This window comes from Lithobates pipiens, unplaced genomic scaffold (assembly GCF_037356315.1).
Source record: "Lithobates pipiens isolate NorthernLeopardFrog02 unplaced genomic scaffold, aLitPip1_a1.2 Scaffold_19, whole genome shotgun sequence".
Lineage (NCBI taxonomy): Eukaryota > Metazoa > Chordata > Amphibia > Anura > Ranidae > Lithobates > Lithobates pipiens.
The window spans coordinates 365,191,904-365,210,243 of record NW_027507764.1 but is presented as its reverse complement, the minus strand read 5'-3'; the positions used below and the strand labels follow the sequence as shown (position 1 = coordinate 365,210,243).

The 18,340-nt window shown below is 52.9% G+C and overlaps 1 long non-coding RNA gene across 1 annotated transcript in view; it reads left to right on the top strand.

Moving 5' to 3' along the window:
• Nucleotides 1–18,340, top strand: part of LOC143996941 (uncharacterized) — a 61,815-nt gene that overhangs the window by 27,661 nt on the left and 15,814 nt on the right. The gene's annotated exons all lie outside the window — the stretch shown is intronic.

The window sequence follows — 18,340 nt, the reverse complement described above, 5'->3', positions numbered from 1 at the left end:
AGTACAAAACCCCCCCAAATGACCCCATTTTGGAAAGTAGACCCCCTAAGGAAATTCATAAGTGGCATGTTGAGCCCATTGAATATTTTATTTTTTTGCCTCAAGCGATTGAATAATGACAAAAAAAAAAATTTTTTTTTTTTTTACACAAAGTTGTCACTAAATGATATATTGCTCACACATGCTATGGGCATATGTGAAATGACACCCCAAAATAAATTCTGCTGCTTCTCCTGAGTACGGGGATACCACATATGTGGGACTTTTTGGGAGCCTAGCCACGTACGGGGCCCCGAAAACCAAGCACCGCCTTCAGGCTTTCTAAGGGCGTAAATTTTTGATTTCACTTCTCACTACCTATTACAGTTTTGAAGGCCATAAAATGCCAAGATGGCACAAAACCCCCACAAATGACCCCATTTTAGAAAGTAGACACCCCAAGCTATTTGCTGAGAGGCATTTTGAGTCCATGGAATATTTTATATTTTGCCACAAGTTGCGGGAAAATTACAAACTTTAATTTTTTTTTATTTTTTTTTCACAAACTTGTCACTCAATGATATATTGCTCACACATGCTATGGGCATATGTGAAATGACACCCCAAAATAAATTCTGCTGCTTCTTCTGAGTACGGGGATACCACATATGTGGGACTTTTTGGGAGCCTAGCCGCGTACGGGGCCCCGAAAACCAAGAACCGCCTTCAGGTTTTCTAAGGGCGTAAATATTTGACTTCACTCCTCACTACCTATTACAGTTTTGAAGGCCATAAAATGCCAAGATGGCACAAAACCCCCACAAATGACCCCATTTTAGAAAGTAGACACCCCAAGCTATTTGCTGAGAGGCATGTTGAGTCCATGGAATATTTTATATTTTGCCACAAGTTGCGGGAAAATTGCAAACTTTTTTTTTTTTTTTCACAAAGTTGTCACTAAATGATATATTGCTCACGCATGCCATGGGCATATGTGAAATGACACCCCAAAATAAATTCTGCTGCTTCTCCTGAGTACGGGGATACCACATATGTGGGACTTTTTGGGAGCCTAGCCGCGTACGGGGCCCCGAAAACCAAGCACCGCCTTCAGGCTTTCTAAGGGCGTTACAGTTTTGAAGGCCATAAAATGCCAAGATGGCACAAACCCCCCCAAATGACCCCATTTTGGAAAGTAGACACCCCTAAATTTAGGGGTACACTAGTGAGACTAGGTAATAAATGGCGGGTGCCCTGAAACTATAAAAAAATAACTAACCAACCAGCGTCACCTGTAACAGTTATATGGTGATCACTGGTGAAAGGGTTAACTAGGGGGCAATCAGGGGGCTTTATGCGGTAGTATATGGGGGTCCCTGGCGCTATAAAAAGCTGCGGCGAACCTAAATACCTACCTGCCTAACTAGCGTCACCTGTGACACTAATACAGCGATCAGAAAAACGATCGCTTATTAGGCTGGGTTCACACTGGAGCGATGCGGGAACGCCACGAATCCGCGGCGGGTTCCCGCATCACATGCCTCCCGGCGGCAGTTCACACTGCCCTATGCGAACTGCTGGGAGTGTCAGTGAAATGTTAATGACACCCCCAGATCAGTTCGCATATCGCAGTGCGATCTGCAAACTCGGATCGCATCGTGTGAACACCCATGCGATCCAATTCTGCTGCGGACCAAAAAAAGGGTCCCCTGCGAGTTTGCGGCGGGTGCGACACGAATTCAGCCATACTATCTGTATGGCTGAACTCGAATCACACAGAGATCGGATGTGATTTGCACTGCAGTGCGGTGCGAATCACATCCGTTCTCATAAACCGCTGCAATGTGAACCCAGCCTTAGTGACACTGGCGACGGGGGGTGATCACGGGGTTAAACCTTTATTGGGGGGGTTAGGGGGGTACCTTAGAACTAAAGGGGGCTAACCCTAACTGCCCTAACAGTTATTACAGTCACAAATGACACCCGCCGGGTGATCAGGGGGTTAAACCTTTATTAGGTAATAAATGGCGGGTGCCCTGAAACTATAAAAAAATAACTAACCAACCAGCGTCACCTGTAACAGTTATATGGTGATCACTGGTGAAAGGGTTAACTAGGGGGCAATCAGGGGGCTTTATGCGGTAGTATATGGGGGTCCCTGGCGCTATAAAAAGCTGCGGCGAACCTAAATACCTACCTGCCTAACTAGCGTCACCTGTGACACTAATACAGCGATCAGAAAAACGATCGCTTATTAGGCTGGGTTCACACTGGAGCGATGCGGGAACGCCACGAATCCGCGGCGGGTTCCCGCATCGCATGCCTCCCGGCGGCAGTTCACACTGCCCTATGCGAACTGCTGGGAGTGTCAGTGAAATGTTAATGACACCCCCAGATCAGTTCGCATATCGCAGTGCGATCTGCAAACTAGGATCGCATGGTGTGAACACCCATGCGATCCGATTCTGCTGCGGGCCAAAAAAAGGGTCCCGTGCGAATTTGCGGCGGGAGCGGCGGGTGCGATGCGAATTCAGCCATACTATCTGTATGGCTGAACTCGAATCGCACAGAGATCGGATGTGATTTGCACTGCAGTACGGTGCGAATCACATTCGTTCTCATAAACCGCTGCAATGTGAACCCAGCCTTAGTGACACTGGCGACGGGGGGTGATCACGGGGTTAAACCTTTATTGGGGGGGTTAGGGGGGTACATTAGAACTAAAGGGGGCTAACCCTAACTGCTCTAACAGTTATTACAGTCACAAATGACACCAATGCAAAAAAATAAAAAATGACATTGGTGTCACTGTGACTGGGGGGCAGGGGTAATTGGGGGGGTGATCGGGGGGGTGTGAGTGTGCCTGGCATGTTCTACTGTGTAGTGTCGTGCTGGTGCAACTCACCGATCCTCTCTCCTCGGTGTCGGAACGAAAAATACCGACACGGAGGAGAGATTACATCACTTCCTCTCCTGTGTTTACATTACAGGAGAGGAAGTGATGTGACGAAGGATTTCTATTAGTCGGGAGCGATCGCGAGGGGGTGGCCATGAATGAATGGCCGCCCCCTCATCCCGGATCGCTCCCGAACGAATACCGACCGCCGCAGGCACCGGGCGGGGCCCGATCGGGCCCCCGACCCGCGGGAAGGCAAGGACGTACATGTAAGCCCTTATGCCTGCCCGTGCCATTCTGTCGACGTACATCGTCGTGCGGCGGTCGGGAAGTGGTTAAATGGATGCAGCCAGACTCAGTGGAGGGAGATGTTTGCAGCATATTTGGCAAGTACAGAATCACCGTATATATAAAATAATATGCAAAGTTGTTGGGCGGAAGCTTCAGAATAGCAAAGATGTTTTTATTCCAAATTATGTGAGCAGACTGCAGTTCCTCTTTTCTTTTTTTTTATCAGAAAGGTTTTTATTGTGTCATAAAACAGATGTACAATATAAACAGATATATCATAGTAACTTCAGGGTGTACATTAGTAACAGTGTTATATTCAGTCGTTGGCCCAAAGCATAGAACTCACACTTGACATTTCAATAATATACGTATATCAGGTGTGTTCCATCTATGCTTTTGGTTCCATATATTTCACTAGTAAGTTGGTAGCAATGTACATCACACACTGGTAGTCATAACCAAAAGGGGAACTGTGATTGAACTATATACCTTCCAACGGGAAGGTGAAACTAACCACTAAGAAAGGAGGTATTAAGAAAGATCCCTAATTCCTTAAACTGGCTCAAGGCTTTGTATTATTGTGATATGGTACGAACAGTTGGCCAATATTTTTAAGAATCTAGAAGTGTACATTTAGAGCAGTCTATTGAGAACTAGCTGAGAGGGTACCAAGCCTGGAGTGTCCAGCCAAGGTTGCCAGATTTTATTGAACTTATTAACTGCATTTCTGTGTTGATACGTCAGCTTTTCTTTAATTAGAGTATTATTAATCTGTCCGATCCACTGCTTTGTTGTTGGGCTATGCTGTGATAGCCATAGATGAGCTATCTGCTTGCGTGCAATATACAGAAATCTTGAAACTGCTATATTAGTCGGGGGGAATAAGAATTCCTCATCCACTGCGCCCAGCAAGAATGTGACTGGGTGTATAGCGGAACAGTGGATTGATATACAGATGATATGGTAGTTACCGCACTCCAATATCTGAATAGTTTGGGGCAGTGCCACATCAGGTGTATAAGATCCCCATTGGCCCCCCCACATCTGGGGCACAGAGGGGTTTCCCTCCTGCCCCATCTGTGAAGCAGCACCGAGGTACGGTAGGTTCTATGTAAAATGAAGAGTTGGGAGAGCCTATACAATGGAGACACCAAGGCGATTGGCAGAGACTGCAAGCACAGTTCCCAATCCTCGCCCCCATTCGCTCCTAGGTCTTGCTCCCACCTTTCGGTATGGTCATTCGGGTTTGCAATGAACCCAGTTCTGCCTCCCCTAGTTCCTGCAGGACAGAAAGCCCCCAGGTCTTGGTGCTAGTCTTTATGGAGGAGATTGCTTTAATCAACTGGCCTCTGAGAAAGGCCTTAAGAGCGTCCCAGCACATACCCGAGGGCGCTGTATTTTTATTGATGGCGATAAAGTCCACAAGAGTGGTAGTTACCAGGCCTGATGTGGGGAACAGGGATAGCCAAAATTGATTTATTTTCCAGTGTTTCCATTTGCTGGGGCCAGCGGTATTTATCTTAACCTAGTATGGAGAGTGGTCAGAGAACTTCATCGGTTCATACAGAGTATCATCAATGTATGGTAGCATCTCCTCATTACAAAGACCAAGGTCAATTTTGGAGAGGCCCCTGTGTGAAGCAGAGTGGCATGAATATGTCTTTGTTTTTTTGTTTTTTTAGGTGCCAGACATCATGTAATCCCATCTCCGTCAGTAGATGGGCAAATGGTGATGGGCCACCCATCTTAAATCTATCAGAGCGGGCCATCGAAAATGTATCTAGCTGGAAGTTTAAATAATTATTAAAGTCGCCCACGATAAGAGCTGGAACATTAGGGTAATGGGCCAGAAAGCTTGCCAAAATGGTAAGAACTTTTGCAGAGAAGTGAGGGGGTATATACATATTTGCTAATATACATTCTAAGCCCTCCAGGTTGCACGTGAGAAAAATATACCTCCCGTTGTCATCTGTCACTGAGAGTGCATATGTAAAGGGGATCCCTTGGTAGGATCAGTATACTTAGTCACCGAGAAAATGAGAAATATGCAGAGTGAAACTGCTGGCTGATTATACGAGCCGAGCATTGTATGGATTGGTCTATATGCATATGCGTTTCTTGTAAGCAAAGTATTGAGGACCGTAAGTGCTTAGCCACATGTGTCACAGCCAGCCTGTTCACTCCGCTGCCCATTCCCCGCACAACATGAGATCTAGCCATGTCATATGATTATAAAATGTCCGACTGAAAATAAAAGTCAGGAGAGGGTATATATTCCACTCACAAAACGTACATGTGCACCATACCATCGCATGCAGATAGGGAAAATAAAAACTTTTCTTTGAGTGTGCTGAAGTTAAATTTTTGTTGCGGGATCAGCAATAAGCAGACTGGTCATCCCTCTGGAGTTCTGTGTGTGGGTCCTGGTCTGTGAAGGGAAGCACCAAACAGGCCAACAGGGCCTTTACAAAAAACATTCAGAAAGATCTTCGTCCCCGTGGGACTGTCAAGGCGTCCTGAGTGTGGGGAGACGTGACTCTTGGTCTGTCTTTGCGCAGTTCGTGCGCCTGACTGGCGCAGTTCGTGCGCCTGACTGGCGCACCAGGCAAAATGGGGTTGATAGTGTAATTTTCTGTCATCTTTTAGGGCATCTGCCTTGCCAAGAATGTAGTAGCAGTAGGGAAGGATATACGATGTCGGGGTCTGTGTTCTACATACCTTGAGCTTATGTGCATCATACAGCTATTCTGCGATTTGCTGCCTCCTCTCTGTCCAGCCACTGCAACACCAATTGTGGTCTGTTAAATAAATGGAACTGGTCCCTGGCCACCACACAGATGATCAAAGCTCGCCACAGCGCCTAGAGGCGATTCAGTTTGCATTGTGCACTATACAAGTATTTTATTCATTTCATTCATTCACACAGAGACAGGAGGGGTATAGCATAGAGTACTGTACCTTAAGGGCTTTCAATCGTTTGTTTACATCATTGAATTGAGCTCTCTGCTTCTGCACTTCCGCAGAGAAGTCAGGAAAGAGTGAGATTTTGGAGCTAGCCATTTTTAGGGCATCTTCCAGATTCCTGGCTTTTGAGAGTATAACGTCTCTATCTTTGTAATTGAGTAGATTGAACAGGAATGTGCGAGGTGGGTTGCCCGGGGGTAGTGGTCTCATGGGTATTCTATGGGCTCTTTCGACGCAGAACATAGGAGATAAGGCTTCTTTCCCATATATCTGGAGAAGCCACTGTTCAATAAATTGTACCGGGATCTTTCCTTTGGTCTTTTCAGGAATACCGATCGCTCGGACATTATTACTCATCATCCTATTTTCCATGTCATCTATGCAGGCAACCTGTTTGTCTACCGCCATTGTGTTCTAGTGTACCTCCTGTTGTATAGGGGCCCATTTATCCTCCAATGTGCTCAGTCTGCCCTCCAGTGCTGTGGTGCGGTCCCGCAATTTTTGCATGTCTTGTCTAACAAAAGATAGTTCAGTTTTAACCCCTTTAGTATCTGAGGTTAGGGCTGCTATAGAGGTGTTGCACGAGAGCACTGCAGCCATAATGTCTCTGAGAGTGATATCTGGACTGTCCTGGTCATGGAACCAAAAACCAGAATAAAGTCCCTGCTACTTTCCATAAAATGCATAGATGTGAACATGACCTATAGGAAACAATGTTAAATGGACTGTAGTGTGTTTCTGCAAAACTGAACATGCACCAAAAAAATGCATAGCTGTGAACCAGGCCTTACTAAGCATCCTTATATGAAGCTGTTTAGTAGACATGTGCCATTCGTTTCGTACGAATCTGAAATTCGCACGTTCGGGAGGATCCAAACTACGAATCGCCATGCGTCTGAATTCTGTACGCAATACGAACTTTTGTTTACGAATTTCGGATTTCGGATCAGTTGTCATCGCATCGACGACTCAGTCATTATGCTTATTATGAGGGGCTCCCACCATCCCTGTGCTATGCTGACTTCCTCCTGGGGCTGTACCTCTGCTGTGCTCATTATGAGGGGCTCCCACCATCCCTGTGCTATGCTGACTTCCTCCTGGGGCTGCTTATTATGAGGGGCTCCCACCATCCCTGTGCTATGCTGACTTACTCCTGGGGCTGAGTATTATGAGGGGCTCCCACCATCCCTGTGCAATACTGACTTCCTCCTGGGGCTGTACCTCTGCTGTGCATATTATGAGGGACTCCCACCATCCCTGTGCTGTGATGACTTCCTCCTGGGGCTGCTTATTATGAGGGGCTCCCACCATCTCTGTGCTGTGCTGACTTCCTCCTGGGGCTGTACCTCTGCTGTGCATATTATGAGGGGCTCCCACCATCCCTGTGCTGTGCTGACTTCCTCCTGGGGCTGTACCTCTGCTGTGCTCATTATGAGGGGCTCCCACCATCCCTGTGCTATGCTGACTTCCTCCTGGGGCTGCTTATTATGAGGGGCTCCCACCATCCCTGTGCTATGCTGACTTCCTCCTGGGGCTGCTTATTATGAGGGGCTCCCACCATCCCTGTGCTATGCTGACTTCCTCCTGGGGCTGTACCTCTGCTGTGCATGTTATGAGGGGCTCCCACCATCCCTGTGCTTTGCTGACTTCCTCCTGGGGCTGCTTATTATGAGGGGCTCCCACCATCCCTGTGCTGTGCTGACTTCCTCCTGGGGCTGTACCTCTGCTGTGCATATTATGAGGGGCTCCCACCATCCCTGTGCTGTGCTGACTTCCGCCTGGGGCTGTACCTCTGCTGTGCATATTATGAGGGGCTCCCACCATCCCTGTGCTGTGCTGACTTCCTCCTGGGGCTATACCTCTGCTGTGCTCATTATGAGGGGCTCCCACCATCCCTGTGCTGTGCTGACTTCCTCCTGGGGCTATACTTCTGCTGTGCTCATTATGAGGGGCTCCCACCATCCCTGTGCTATGCTGACTTCCTCCTGGGGCTGCTTATTATGAGGGGCTCTCACCATCCCTGTGCTGTGCTGACTTCCTCCTGGGGCTGTACCCCTGCTGTGCTCAGTATGTCAGTACAGCACAGGAATGGTGGAAACCCCTCATAATGAGCACAGCAGAGGTACAGCCCCAGGAGGAAGTCAGCACAGCACAGGGATGGTGGGAGCCCCTCATAATATGCACAGCAGAGGTACAGCCCCAGGAGGAAGTCAGCATAGCACAGGGATGGTGGGAGCCCCTCATAATAAGCAGCCCCAGGAGGAAGTCAGCATAGCACAGGGATGGTGGGAGCCCCTCATAATGAGCACAGCAGAGGTACAGCCCCAGGAGGAAGTCAGCATAGCACAGGGATGGTGGGAGCCCCTCATAATAAGCAGCCCCAGGAGGAAGTCAGCACAGCACAGGGATGGTGGGAGCCCCTCATAATATGCACAGCAGAGGTACAGCCCCAGGAGGAAGTCAGCGTAGCACAGGGATGGTGGAAGCCCCTCATAATAAGCAGCCCCAGGAGGAAGTCAGCATAGCACAGGGATGGTGGTAGGGTTGCCACCTTTTCTTCAAGCCAAACCCGAACACTTTAGCGGTGCATGGCAAATTTTTTTGTGCTATACTTTATAGGATTTTAAAGACCAGGAGGAGAGCAATAATGCGTCGCACGTAACACTCTGAACGAACAGTTTGTGTGGCCAATTTTAACAGGTGGCAATGGATTGGTGTCCGACTATCTTAGTAACTTGCGAAGCCACAGTTCGATCTGAATAATATGACTGGGTCTTAGGCAGAAATTCAGACACGATTGAAAACCTGAGCTATTCAAGTGGACCCCACACAGGTGGCAATCCTAGGCGACATAATACAGGGGTCAGTATCACCCCCCCTTTTCAAGACAGGGGTCAGTGTTAACCCCCATAACACAGGGTCAGTGTCACACACTTAATATAGGGGTCAGTATTATACCCTCCATAATACAGGGACCCCCATAGAGGAACCCATTAGATCAGAATCCCTTTATATCAGTCCTCCCCTTAGAGACCCAAACATTTTTTAAATTGAAACAAAATGCAGCACAACCTCAATAATTGTGAATGATGGTGGAAACCCCCAAGGATAATCCAAGTATTAATACACTCCAATCTTTAAAAAAAAAAAAAAAAACATACGTATTGTTCATTTCCACACACATACAATAGTGTATGAATAGTGGTGTAAATCCATTCCAAAATGTGTTGTGCTAATATCCAATTTATAAACACCTTTTGAGTTATATACGTTGGATATTAGCACAGCACATTGTGGAATGGATTTACACCACTATTCATACACTATTGTATGTTTGTGGAAATTGAACAATATGTATGTTTAAATAAGATTGGAGTGTATTAATACTTGGATTATCCTGGGGGGTTTCCACCATCATTTACAATTTATTTTTTCACATTTGAATTAATATAATTATAAGGGGAGGTTGCACTGCATGTTTTATTATTTATTTTATTTTTTTAGATCAGGGTCCCCTATATCAGATTCCCTTTAGAGACCAGTCTCAGAGGAGAGGGGGGTCTGGCAGAGAAGAGAAGGGGGTCTGAGAGAGAAGAGAGGGGGGTCTGGCAGAGAAGAGAAGGGGGTCTGGCAGAGAAGAGAAGGGGGTCTGGCAGAGAAGAGAAGGGGGTCTGGCAGAGAAGAGGGGGGGTCTGGCAGAGAAGAGAGGGGGGGTCTGGCAGAGAGGAGACCAGTCTCTAAAAAGGGGGTTGATATAAGGACACACTGATCCTTATATCATAATGTGGGTCTCTAAAGGGGGTGCTTATATAAAGAGAGTTCCCCTTATCTAATAGAGGTCTCCAAGTAGGGGGAGGGGGTGCTGATATAATAGGGGGTCTCTAAGTGGTCAACAGCAGTCAGAACCCCCCTCCCCACAGACTCCCCCCATTAGCTCAGATTCCCCTTCCCTTATATCGGTCCCCCCCTTGATAGATCAGGGATCCCCACATCAGTGTCCCCTGCCCTTAAAGACCCCCATTAGACTGCCTTACCGAGAGCTGCTTCGAGCCAGCAAGTGTGGGAGCTGGAGCATTCACTCACAGGCTGCTGTTGAAATGATTAGGGCCCCCATCACCTGAGGAGGGAAAGAGGTGGGGGGAGGGAGGTAAAAAAGGGTCAGGAGAGAGATAGAGATACAGGAGAGAGGGGGGTCTGGCAGAAAGGAGAGAGAGACAGGAGAGAGGAGAGGCGGGTCTGGCAGAGAAGAGAGGGGGGTCTGGCAGAGAAGAGAGGGGGGTCTGGCAGAGAAGAGAGGGGGGTCTGGCAGAGAAGAGAGGGGGTCTGGCAGAGAGGAGAGGGGGGGTCCGGCAGAGAGAGAGCAAAAGAGAGACATACAGGAGGGGGGGATCTGGCAGAGAGGAGAGGGGGGACTGGCAGAGAGGAGAGGGGAGACTGGCAGAGAGAGAAGAGAAAGAGACAGGAGAGGGGGATCTGGCAGAGAGGAGAGGGGGTCTGGCAGAGAGAGAGAGAGAGACACACACATACACACACACACACACACACACACACACAGGAGAGGGGGGTCTGGCAAAGAGGAGAGGGGGGTCTGGCAGAGAGGAGAGGGGGGTCTGGCAGAGAGGAGAGGGGGGGGTCTGGCAGAGAGGAGAGGGGGGGGGTCTGGCAGAGAGGAGAGGGGGGGGTCTGGCAGATAGACAAGAGAGGGGGGACTGGCAGAGAGGAGAGGGGGGGGTCTGGCAGATAGAGAGACAGGAGAGGGGGGACTGGCAGAGAGGGGGGAGGTCTGGAAGAGAGGGGAGGGGGGGTCTGGCAGAGAGGGGAGGGGGGTCTGGCAGAGAGGGGAGGGGGGTCGGGCAGAGAGGGGAGGGGGGTCGGGCAGAGAGGGGAGGGGGGTCGGGCAGAGAGGAGAGGGGGGTCTGGCAGAGAGGAGAGGGGGTCTGGCAGAGAGGAGAGGGGGGGTCTGGCAGATAGAGAGACAGGAGAGGGGGGACTGGCAGAGAGGAGGGGGGGTCTGGCAGAGAGGGGAGGGGGGGTCTGGCAGAGAGGGGAGGGAGGTCTGGAAGAGAGGAGGGGGGGGTCGGGCAGAGAGGAGGGGTGGGGGTCGGGCAGAGAGGAGAGGGGGGTCGGGCAGAGAGGAGAGGGGGGTCGGGCAGAGAGGAGAGGGGTTTCTGGCAGAGAGGAGAGGGGTTTCTGGCAGAGAGAAGAGGGGGGGTCTGGCAGATAGAGAGACAGGAGAGGGGGGACTGGCAGAGAGGAGGGGGGGGTCTGGCAGATAGAGAGCCAGGAGAGGAGGGACTGGCAGAGAGGAGGGGGGGGGTCTGGCAGATAAAGAGAGAGAGAGAGAGACAGGAGAGGGGGGTCTGGCAGAGAGGAGAGGGGGTCTGGCAGAGAGAGAGAGAGAGACAGACAGACAGGGGAGGGGGGTCTGGCAGAGAGGGGAGGGGGGGTCTGGCAGAGAGGAGAGGGGGGGGGTCTGGCAGAGAGGAGAGGGGAGTCTGGCAGGGAGGGGGGTCTGGCAGAGAGGAGAGGGGGGGTCTGGCAGATAGAGATACAGGAGAGGGGGGACTGGCAGAGAGGAGAGGGGGGTCTGGCAGATAGAGAGCCAGGAGGGGGGGGACTGGCAGAGAGGAGAGAGAGACAGGAGAGGGGGGTCTAGCAGAGAGGAGATGGGGTCTGGCAGAGAGAGAGAGAGAGAGAGAGAGAGAGACAGACAGGAGAGGGGGGTCTGGCAGAGAGGAGAGGGGGGACTGGCAGAGAGAGAGACAGGAGAGGAGAGGGGGGTCTGGCAGATAGAGAGCCAGGAGAGGGGGGACTGGCAGAGAGGGGAGAGACACAGGAGAGGGGGGGTCTAGCAGAGAGGAGATGGGGTCTGGCAGAGAGAGAGAGAGAGAGAGAGAGAGAAGGAGAGAGACACACAGACAGGAGAGGGGGGTCTGGCATAGAGGAGAGGGGGGGGGCTGGCAGAGAGGGGAGGGGAGTCTGGCAGAGAGGGGAGGGGGGGTCTGGCAGAGAGGGGAGGGGGGGTCTGGCAGAGAGGGGAGGGGAGTCTGGCAGAGAGGGGGGGGTCTGGCAGATAGAGAGACAGGAGAGGGGGGTCTGGCAGAGAGGAGAGGGGGGGTCTGGCAGAGAGGGGAGGAGAGTCTGGCAGAGAGGAGAGGGGGGTCTGGCAGAGAGGAGAGGGGGGTCTGGCAGAGAAGAGAGGGGGGTCTGGCAGATAGAGAGACAGGAGAGGGGGGACTGGCAGAGAGGGGAGGGGGGTCTGGAAGGGAGGGGGGTCTGGCAGAGAGGAGATGGGGGGGTCTGGCAGATAGAGAGACAGGAGAGGGGGGACTGGCAGAGAGGAGGGGGGGTCTGGCAGAGAGGGGAGGGGGGTCTGGCAGAGAGGGGAGGGGGGTCTGGCAGAGAGGGGAGGGGGGTCTGGAAGAGAGGGGAGGGGGGTCTGGCAGAGAGGAGGGGGGGTCGGGCAGAGAGGAGGGGGGGTCGGGCAGAGAGGAGAGGGGGGTCTGGCAGAGAGGAGAGGGGGGTCTGGCAGAGAGGAGAGGGGGGACTGGCAGAGAGGAGGGGGGGGGGGTCTGGCAGATAGAGAGCCAGGAGAGGGGGGACTGGCAGAGAGGAGGGGGGGGGTCTGGCAGATAAAGAGAGAGAGAGAGAGACAGGAGAGGGGGTCTGGCAGAGAGAGAGAGAGAGACAGACAGGGGAGGGGGGTCTGGCAGAGAGGGGAGGGGGGTCTGGCAGAGAGGAGAGGGGGGGTCTGGCAGAGAGGAGAGGGGGGGTCTGGCAGAGAGGAGAGGGGGGGGTCTGGCAGAGAGGGGAGGGGAGTCTGGCAGGGAGGGGGGTCTGGCAGAGAGGAGAGGGGGGGTCTGGCAGATAGAGAGACAGGAGAGGGGGGACTGGCAGATAGAGAGCCAGGAGAGGGGGGACTGGCAGAGAGGAGAGGGGGGTTTGGCAGAGAGAGAGAGACAGGAGAGGGGGGTCTAGCAGAGAGGAGATGGGGTCTGGCAGAGAGAGAGACACAGACAGGAGAGGGGGGTCTGGCAGAGAGGAGAGGGGGGACTGGCAGAGAGAGAGACAGGAGAGGGGGGTCTGGCAGAGAGGAGAGGGGAGTCTGGCAGAGAGGGGAGGGGGGGTCTGGCAGAGAGGGGAGGGGGGGGGTCTGGCAGAGAGGGGAGGGGAGTCTGGCAGAGAGGGGGGGGAAGTCTGGCAGAGAGGGGAGGGGGGTCTGGCAGATAGAGAGACAGGAGAGGGGGGACTGGCAGAGAGGAGGGGGGGGTCTGGCAGAGAGGGGAGGGGGGTCTGGCAGAGAGGGGAGGGGGGTCTGGCAGAGAGGGGAGGGGGTCGGGCAGAGAGGAGGGGGGGTCGGGCAGAGAGGAGAGGGGGGTCTGGCAGAGAGGAGAGGGGGGTCTGGCAGAGAGGAGAAGGGGGGTCTGGCAGAGAGGAGAAGGGGGGTCTGGCATAGAGGAGAGGGGGGTCTGGCAGATAGAGAGACAGGAGAGGGGGGACTGGCAGAGAGGAGGGGGGGTCTGGCAGATAGAGAGCCAGGAGAGGGGGGACTGGCAGAGAGGAGGGGGGGGTCTGGCAGATAAAGAGAGAGAGAGAGAGACAGGAGAGGGGGTCTGGCAGAGAGAGAGAGAGAGAGAGAGAGAGACAGACAGGGGAGGGGGGTCTGGCAGAGAGAGAGAGAGAGAGAGACAGACAGGGGAGGGGGGTCTGGCAGAGAGGGGAGGGGGGTCTGGCAGAGAGGAGAGGGGGGGTCTGGCAGAGAGGAGAGGGGGGGTCTGGCAGAGAGGGGAGGGGAGTCTGGCAGGGAGGGGGGTCTGGCAGAGAGGAGAGGGGGGGTCTGGCAGATAGAGAGACAGGAGAGGGGGGACTGGCAGATAGAGAGCCAGGAGAGGGGGGACTGGCAGAGAGGAGAGGGGGGTTTGGCAGAGAGAGAGAGAGACAGGAGAGGGGGGTCTAGCAGAGAGGAGATGGGGTCTGGCAGAGAGAGAGAGACACAGACAGGAGAGGGGGGTCTGGCAGAGAGGAGAGGGGGGACTGGCAGAGAAAGAGACAGGAGAGGGGGGTCTGGCAGAGAGGAGAGGGGAGTCTGGCAGAGAGGGGACAGGAGGTCTGGCAGAGAGGGGAGGGGGGGGTCTGGCAGAGAGGGGAGGGGAGTCTGGCAGAGAGGGGGGGGAGTCTGGCAGAGAGGGGGGGGGGAGTCTGGCAGAGAGGGGAGGGGGGTCTGGCAGAGAGGGGAGGGGGGTCTGGCAGATAGAGAGACAGGAGAGGGGGGACTGGCAGAGAGGAGGGGGGGTCTGGCAGAGAGGGGAGGGGGGTCTGGCAGAGAGGGGAGGGGGGTCTGGCAGAGAGGGGAGGGGGGTCGGGCAGAGAGGAGAGGGGGTCTGGCAGAGAGGAGAGGGGGGTCTGGCAGAGAGGAGAGGGGGGTCTGGCAGAGAGGAGAAGGGTGGTCTGGCATAGAGGAGAGGGGGGGTCTGGCAGATAGAGAGACAGGAGAGGGGGGACTGGCAGAGAGGAGGGGGGGGTCTGGCAGATAGAGAGCCAGGAGAGGGGGGACTGGCAGAGAGGAGGGGGGGTCTGGCAGATAAAGAGAGAGAGAGAGAGAGACAGGAGAGGGGGGTCTGGCAGAGAGGAGAGGGGGTCTGGCAGAGAGAGAGAGAGAGAGAGAGAGAGAGAGACAGACAGGGGAGGGGGGTCTGGCAGAGAGGGGAGGGGTCTGGCAGATAGAGAGACAGGAGAGGGGGGACTGGCAGAGAGGAGAGGGGGGACTGGCAGAGAGAGAGAGAGAGAGACACACACAGACAGGAGAGGGGGGTCTGGCAGATAGAGAGCCATGAGAGGGGGGACTGGCAGAGAGAGAGAGAGAGAGAGAGACACACACAGACAGGAGAGGGGGGTCTGGCAGAGAGGAGAGGGGGGACTGGCAGAGAGAGAGACAGGAGGGGGGGTCTGGCAGAGAGGAGGGGGGGGGGACTGGCAGAGAGGGGAAGGGAGTCTGGCAGAGAGGGGAGGGGGGTCTGGCAGAGAGAGAGACAGGAGAGGGGGGACTGGCAGAGAGGAGAGGGGGGTCTGGCAGAGAGAGAGAGAGAGAGACAGGAGAGGGGGGTCTAGCAGAGAGGAGATGGGTCTGGCAGAGAGAGAGAGACACAGACAGGAGAGGGGGGTCTAGCAGAGAGGAGATGGGTCTGGCAGAGAGAGAGAGACACAGACAGGAGAGGGGGGTCTGGCAGAGAGGAGAGGGGGGACTGGCAGAGAGAGAGACAGGAGGGGGGGTCTGGCAGAGAGGAGAGGGGGGGGGGCTGGCAGAGAGGGGAAGGGAGTCTGGCAGAGAGGGGAGGGGGGTCTGGCAGAGAGAGAGACAGGAGAGGGGGGACTGGCAGAGAGGAGAGGGGGGTCTGGCAGAGAGAGAGAGAGAGAGACAGGAGAGGGGGGTCTAGCAGAGAGGAGATGGGTCTGGCAGAGAGAGAGAGAGAGAGAGAGACAGGAGAGGGGGTCTAGCAGAGAGGAGATGGGTCTGGCAGAGAGAGAGAGACACAGACAGGAGAGGGGGGTCTGGCAGAGAGGAGAGGGGGGACTGGCAGAGAGAGAGACAGGAGAGGGGGGTCTGGCAGAGAGGAGAGGGGGGGTCTGGCAGAGAGGGGAGGGGAGTCTGGCAGAGAGGAGAGGGGGGGTCTGGCAGAGAGGAGAGGGGGGTCTGGCAGATAGAGAGCCCGGAAAGGGGGGGGGTCTGTCAGATAGAAAGCCAGGAGAGGGGGGGGGGTCTAGCAGATAGAGAGCCAGGAGGGGGGGGGGGGCGGCTGACAGAGCGGATGAGAGAGATGGACAGGAGACAGAAACACAGCGTGGGTTAGGACTCCGGAGCATGCAGGGCTGTCACGATGATCCAGACAGTACAGCCCTGCATCCACATGTGACCAGCAGCTACGGCTTGAGACGAATTATTCAGGGACCTTCATGTTCCCCATCCGGTCCGTCCCACACATGACCTGCAGCCTACTCGGCCAATCACAGAACACCCGCTGCTGCCCTTTGCTGAGCTGGGCTCAGACTCGGAGCGCAACGATGTTTGGGCAGTGTGAACTGAACATTGATGTTTGTTGCGGTCGCGGCGGCCGGAGCCAGAGATCCAGCTGGCACAGGATGGTTGATGTGTGCCCGGGTTTCCGACGGGTGGAAACCCGGGCACATGTGTCCAAACCCGGACTGTCCGGGTCAAAACCGGACAGGTGGCAACCCTAGATGGTGGGAGCCCCTCATAATAAGCAGCCCCAGGAGGAAGTCAGCATAGCACAGGGATGGTGGGAGCCCTCATAATGAGCACAGCAGAGGTACAGCCCCAGGAGGAAGTCAGCACAGCACAGGGATGGTGGGAGCCCCTCATAATATGCACAGCAGAGGTACAGCCCCAGGAGGAAGTCAGCATAGCACAGGGATGGTGGGAGCCCCTCATAATAAGCAGCCCCAGGAAGAAGTCAGCATAGCACAGGGATGGTGGGAGCCCCTCATAATAAGCAGCCCCAGGAGGAAGTCAGCATAGCACAGGGATGGTGGGAGCCCCTCATAATGAGCACAGCAGAGGTACAGCCCCAGGAGGAAGTCAGCATAGCACAGGGATGGTGGGAGCCCCTCATAATAAGCAGCCCCAGGAGGAAGTCAGCATTGCACAGGGATGGTGGGAGCCCCTCATAATAAGCAGCCCCAGGAGGAAGTCAGCATAGCACAGGGATGGTGGGAGCCCCTCATAATAAGCAGCCCCAGGAGGAGCAGGCGAAAACGGGACCAGCGGTGCATGGCACACAATCCGCTCCTCTCTTTCTCATCTAATGAAAATTCGTATTTCGGATAGAAAATTCTTCAACGGAATTTCGTATTTTGGATAAAAACCAAACTTCCATCAGCATCGACTGTCATTATATTGAGGTATATTTTTGCCTTTAAATTCATCGTAACGAACGTTCATACAAGTTAAGGAACCTAACGACAATTCGTATTTCGTACGAAATGAAACGGAATTTCGGACACGAAATACGAAAGTACGAATTAATTTTAATACGAACCGAAACGGAACAGAACTAAATGAATTTATTGACGGCGCCCATGTCTACTGTTTAGCAGTGTTGCATGGGTGTGTTAGTTTAATTACTTAAGGACCGGAAGATTTTCCCCCTTAATGACCAGGCCATTTTTGCTATACCGCACTGCGCCGCTTTAACTGACAATTGCACGTTTGTGCGACAACGTACCCAAACAAAATTGAGGTCCTTTTTTCCCACAAATAGAGCTTTCTTTTGGTGGTATTTGATCACCTCTACGGTTTTTATTTTTTGCACTATAAACAAAAAATAGTGACAATTTTGAAACAAAACAATATTTTGTACTTTTTGCTATAATAAATAGCCCCAAAAAAATAAAAAAATGTCTTCCTCACTTTAGACCAATATGTATTCTTCTACATATTTTTGGTAAAAAAATCGCAATAAGCATATATTTATTGGTTTGCAAAAAAGTTATAGCGTCTACAAAACAGGGAATAGATATATGGTATTTTTAATATTCTTTTTTTACTAGTAATGGCGGTGATCTGTGATTTTGTAGCAGGACTGAGACATTGCGGCGGACAGATCAGACACCTAACTAACATTTTTGACACTTTTTTTGGGACATTATTATAGTAATCGGTGCTAAAAATATGCACTGTTATTGTACTAATGACGCTGCCAGGGAAGGGGTTAACATCAGGGGGCGATCAAGGGATTAAATCTGTTCCCTCAGTGTGTTTACTAACTGTATGTGTGACTAGGGAAATACACAGATCCGTCTTCCTGCATAGCAGAAAGACAGGATCGGTGTGATCTCCCCTGTCTGAACGGAGATTTGCCTTGTTTACACAGGCAGATCCCCATTCTGTCACTGTAGGGAACGATTGCGGGTGGCCGGCCCACCCGCTGATTGGCTCCCCCGCTGGCCAGTGGGCTCCCTGTATGAACCGATGTACAATGACGGCGATTCACGGGAAGCAGCCACTTTGCCGCAGTACAACTGCGGCGGCTGGTCCTTAAGAGGTTAACATGAAAGTAATCCATTTGGGGAAAAAAGCACGAGCAGAAATATTTAGAAGAGTTTTAAAATAAAACTACTGGGAAGTTTTTCAAGGAATAATTAATGTTGGAGTAATTATATTACATAAGTTGAATGACTGCTGAAATGCTGAGA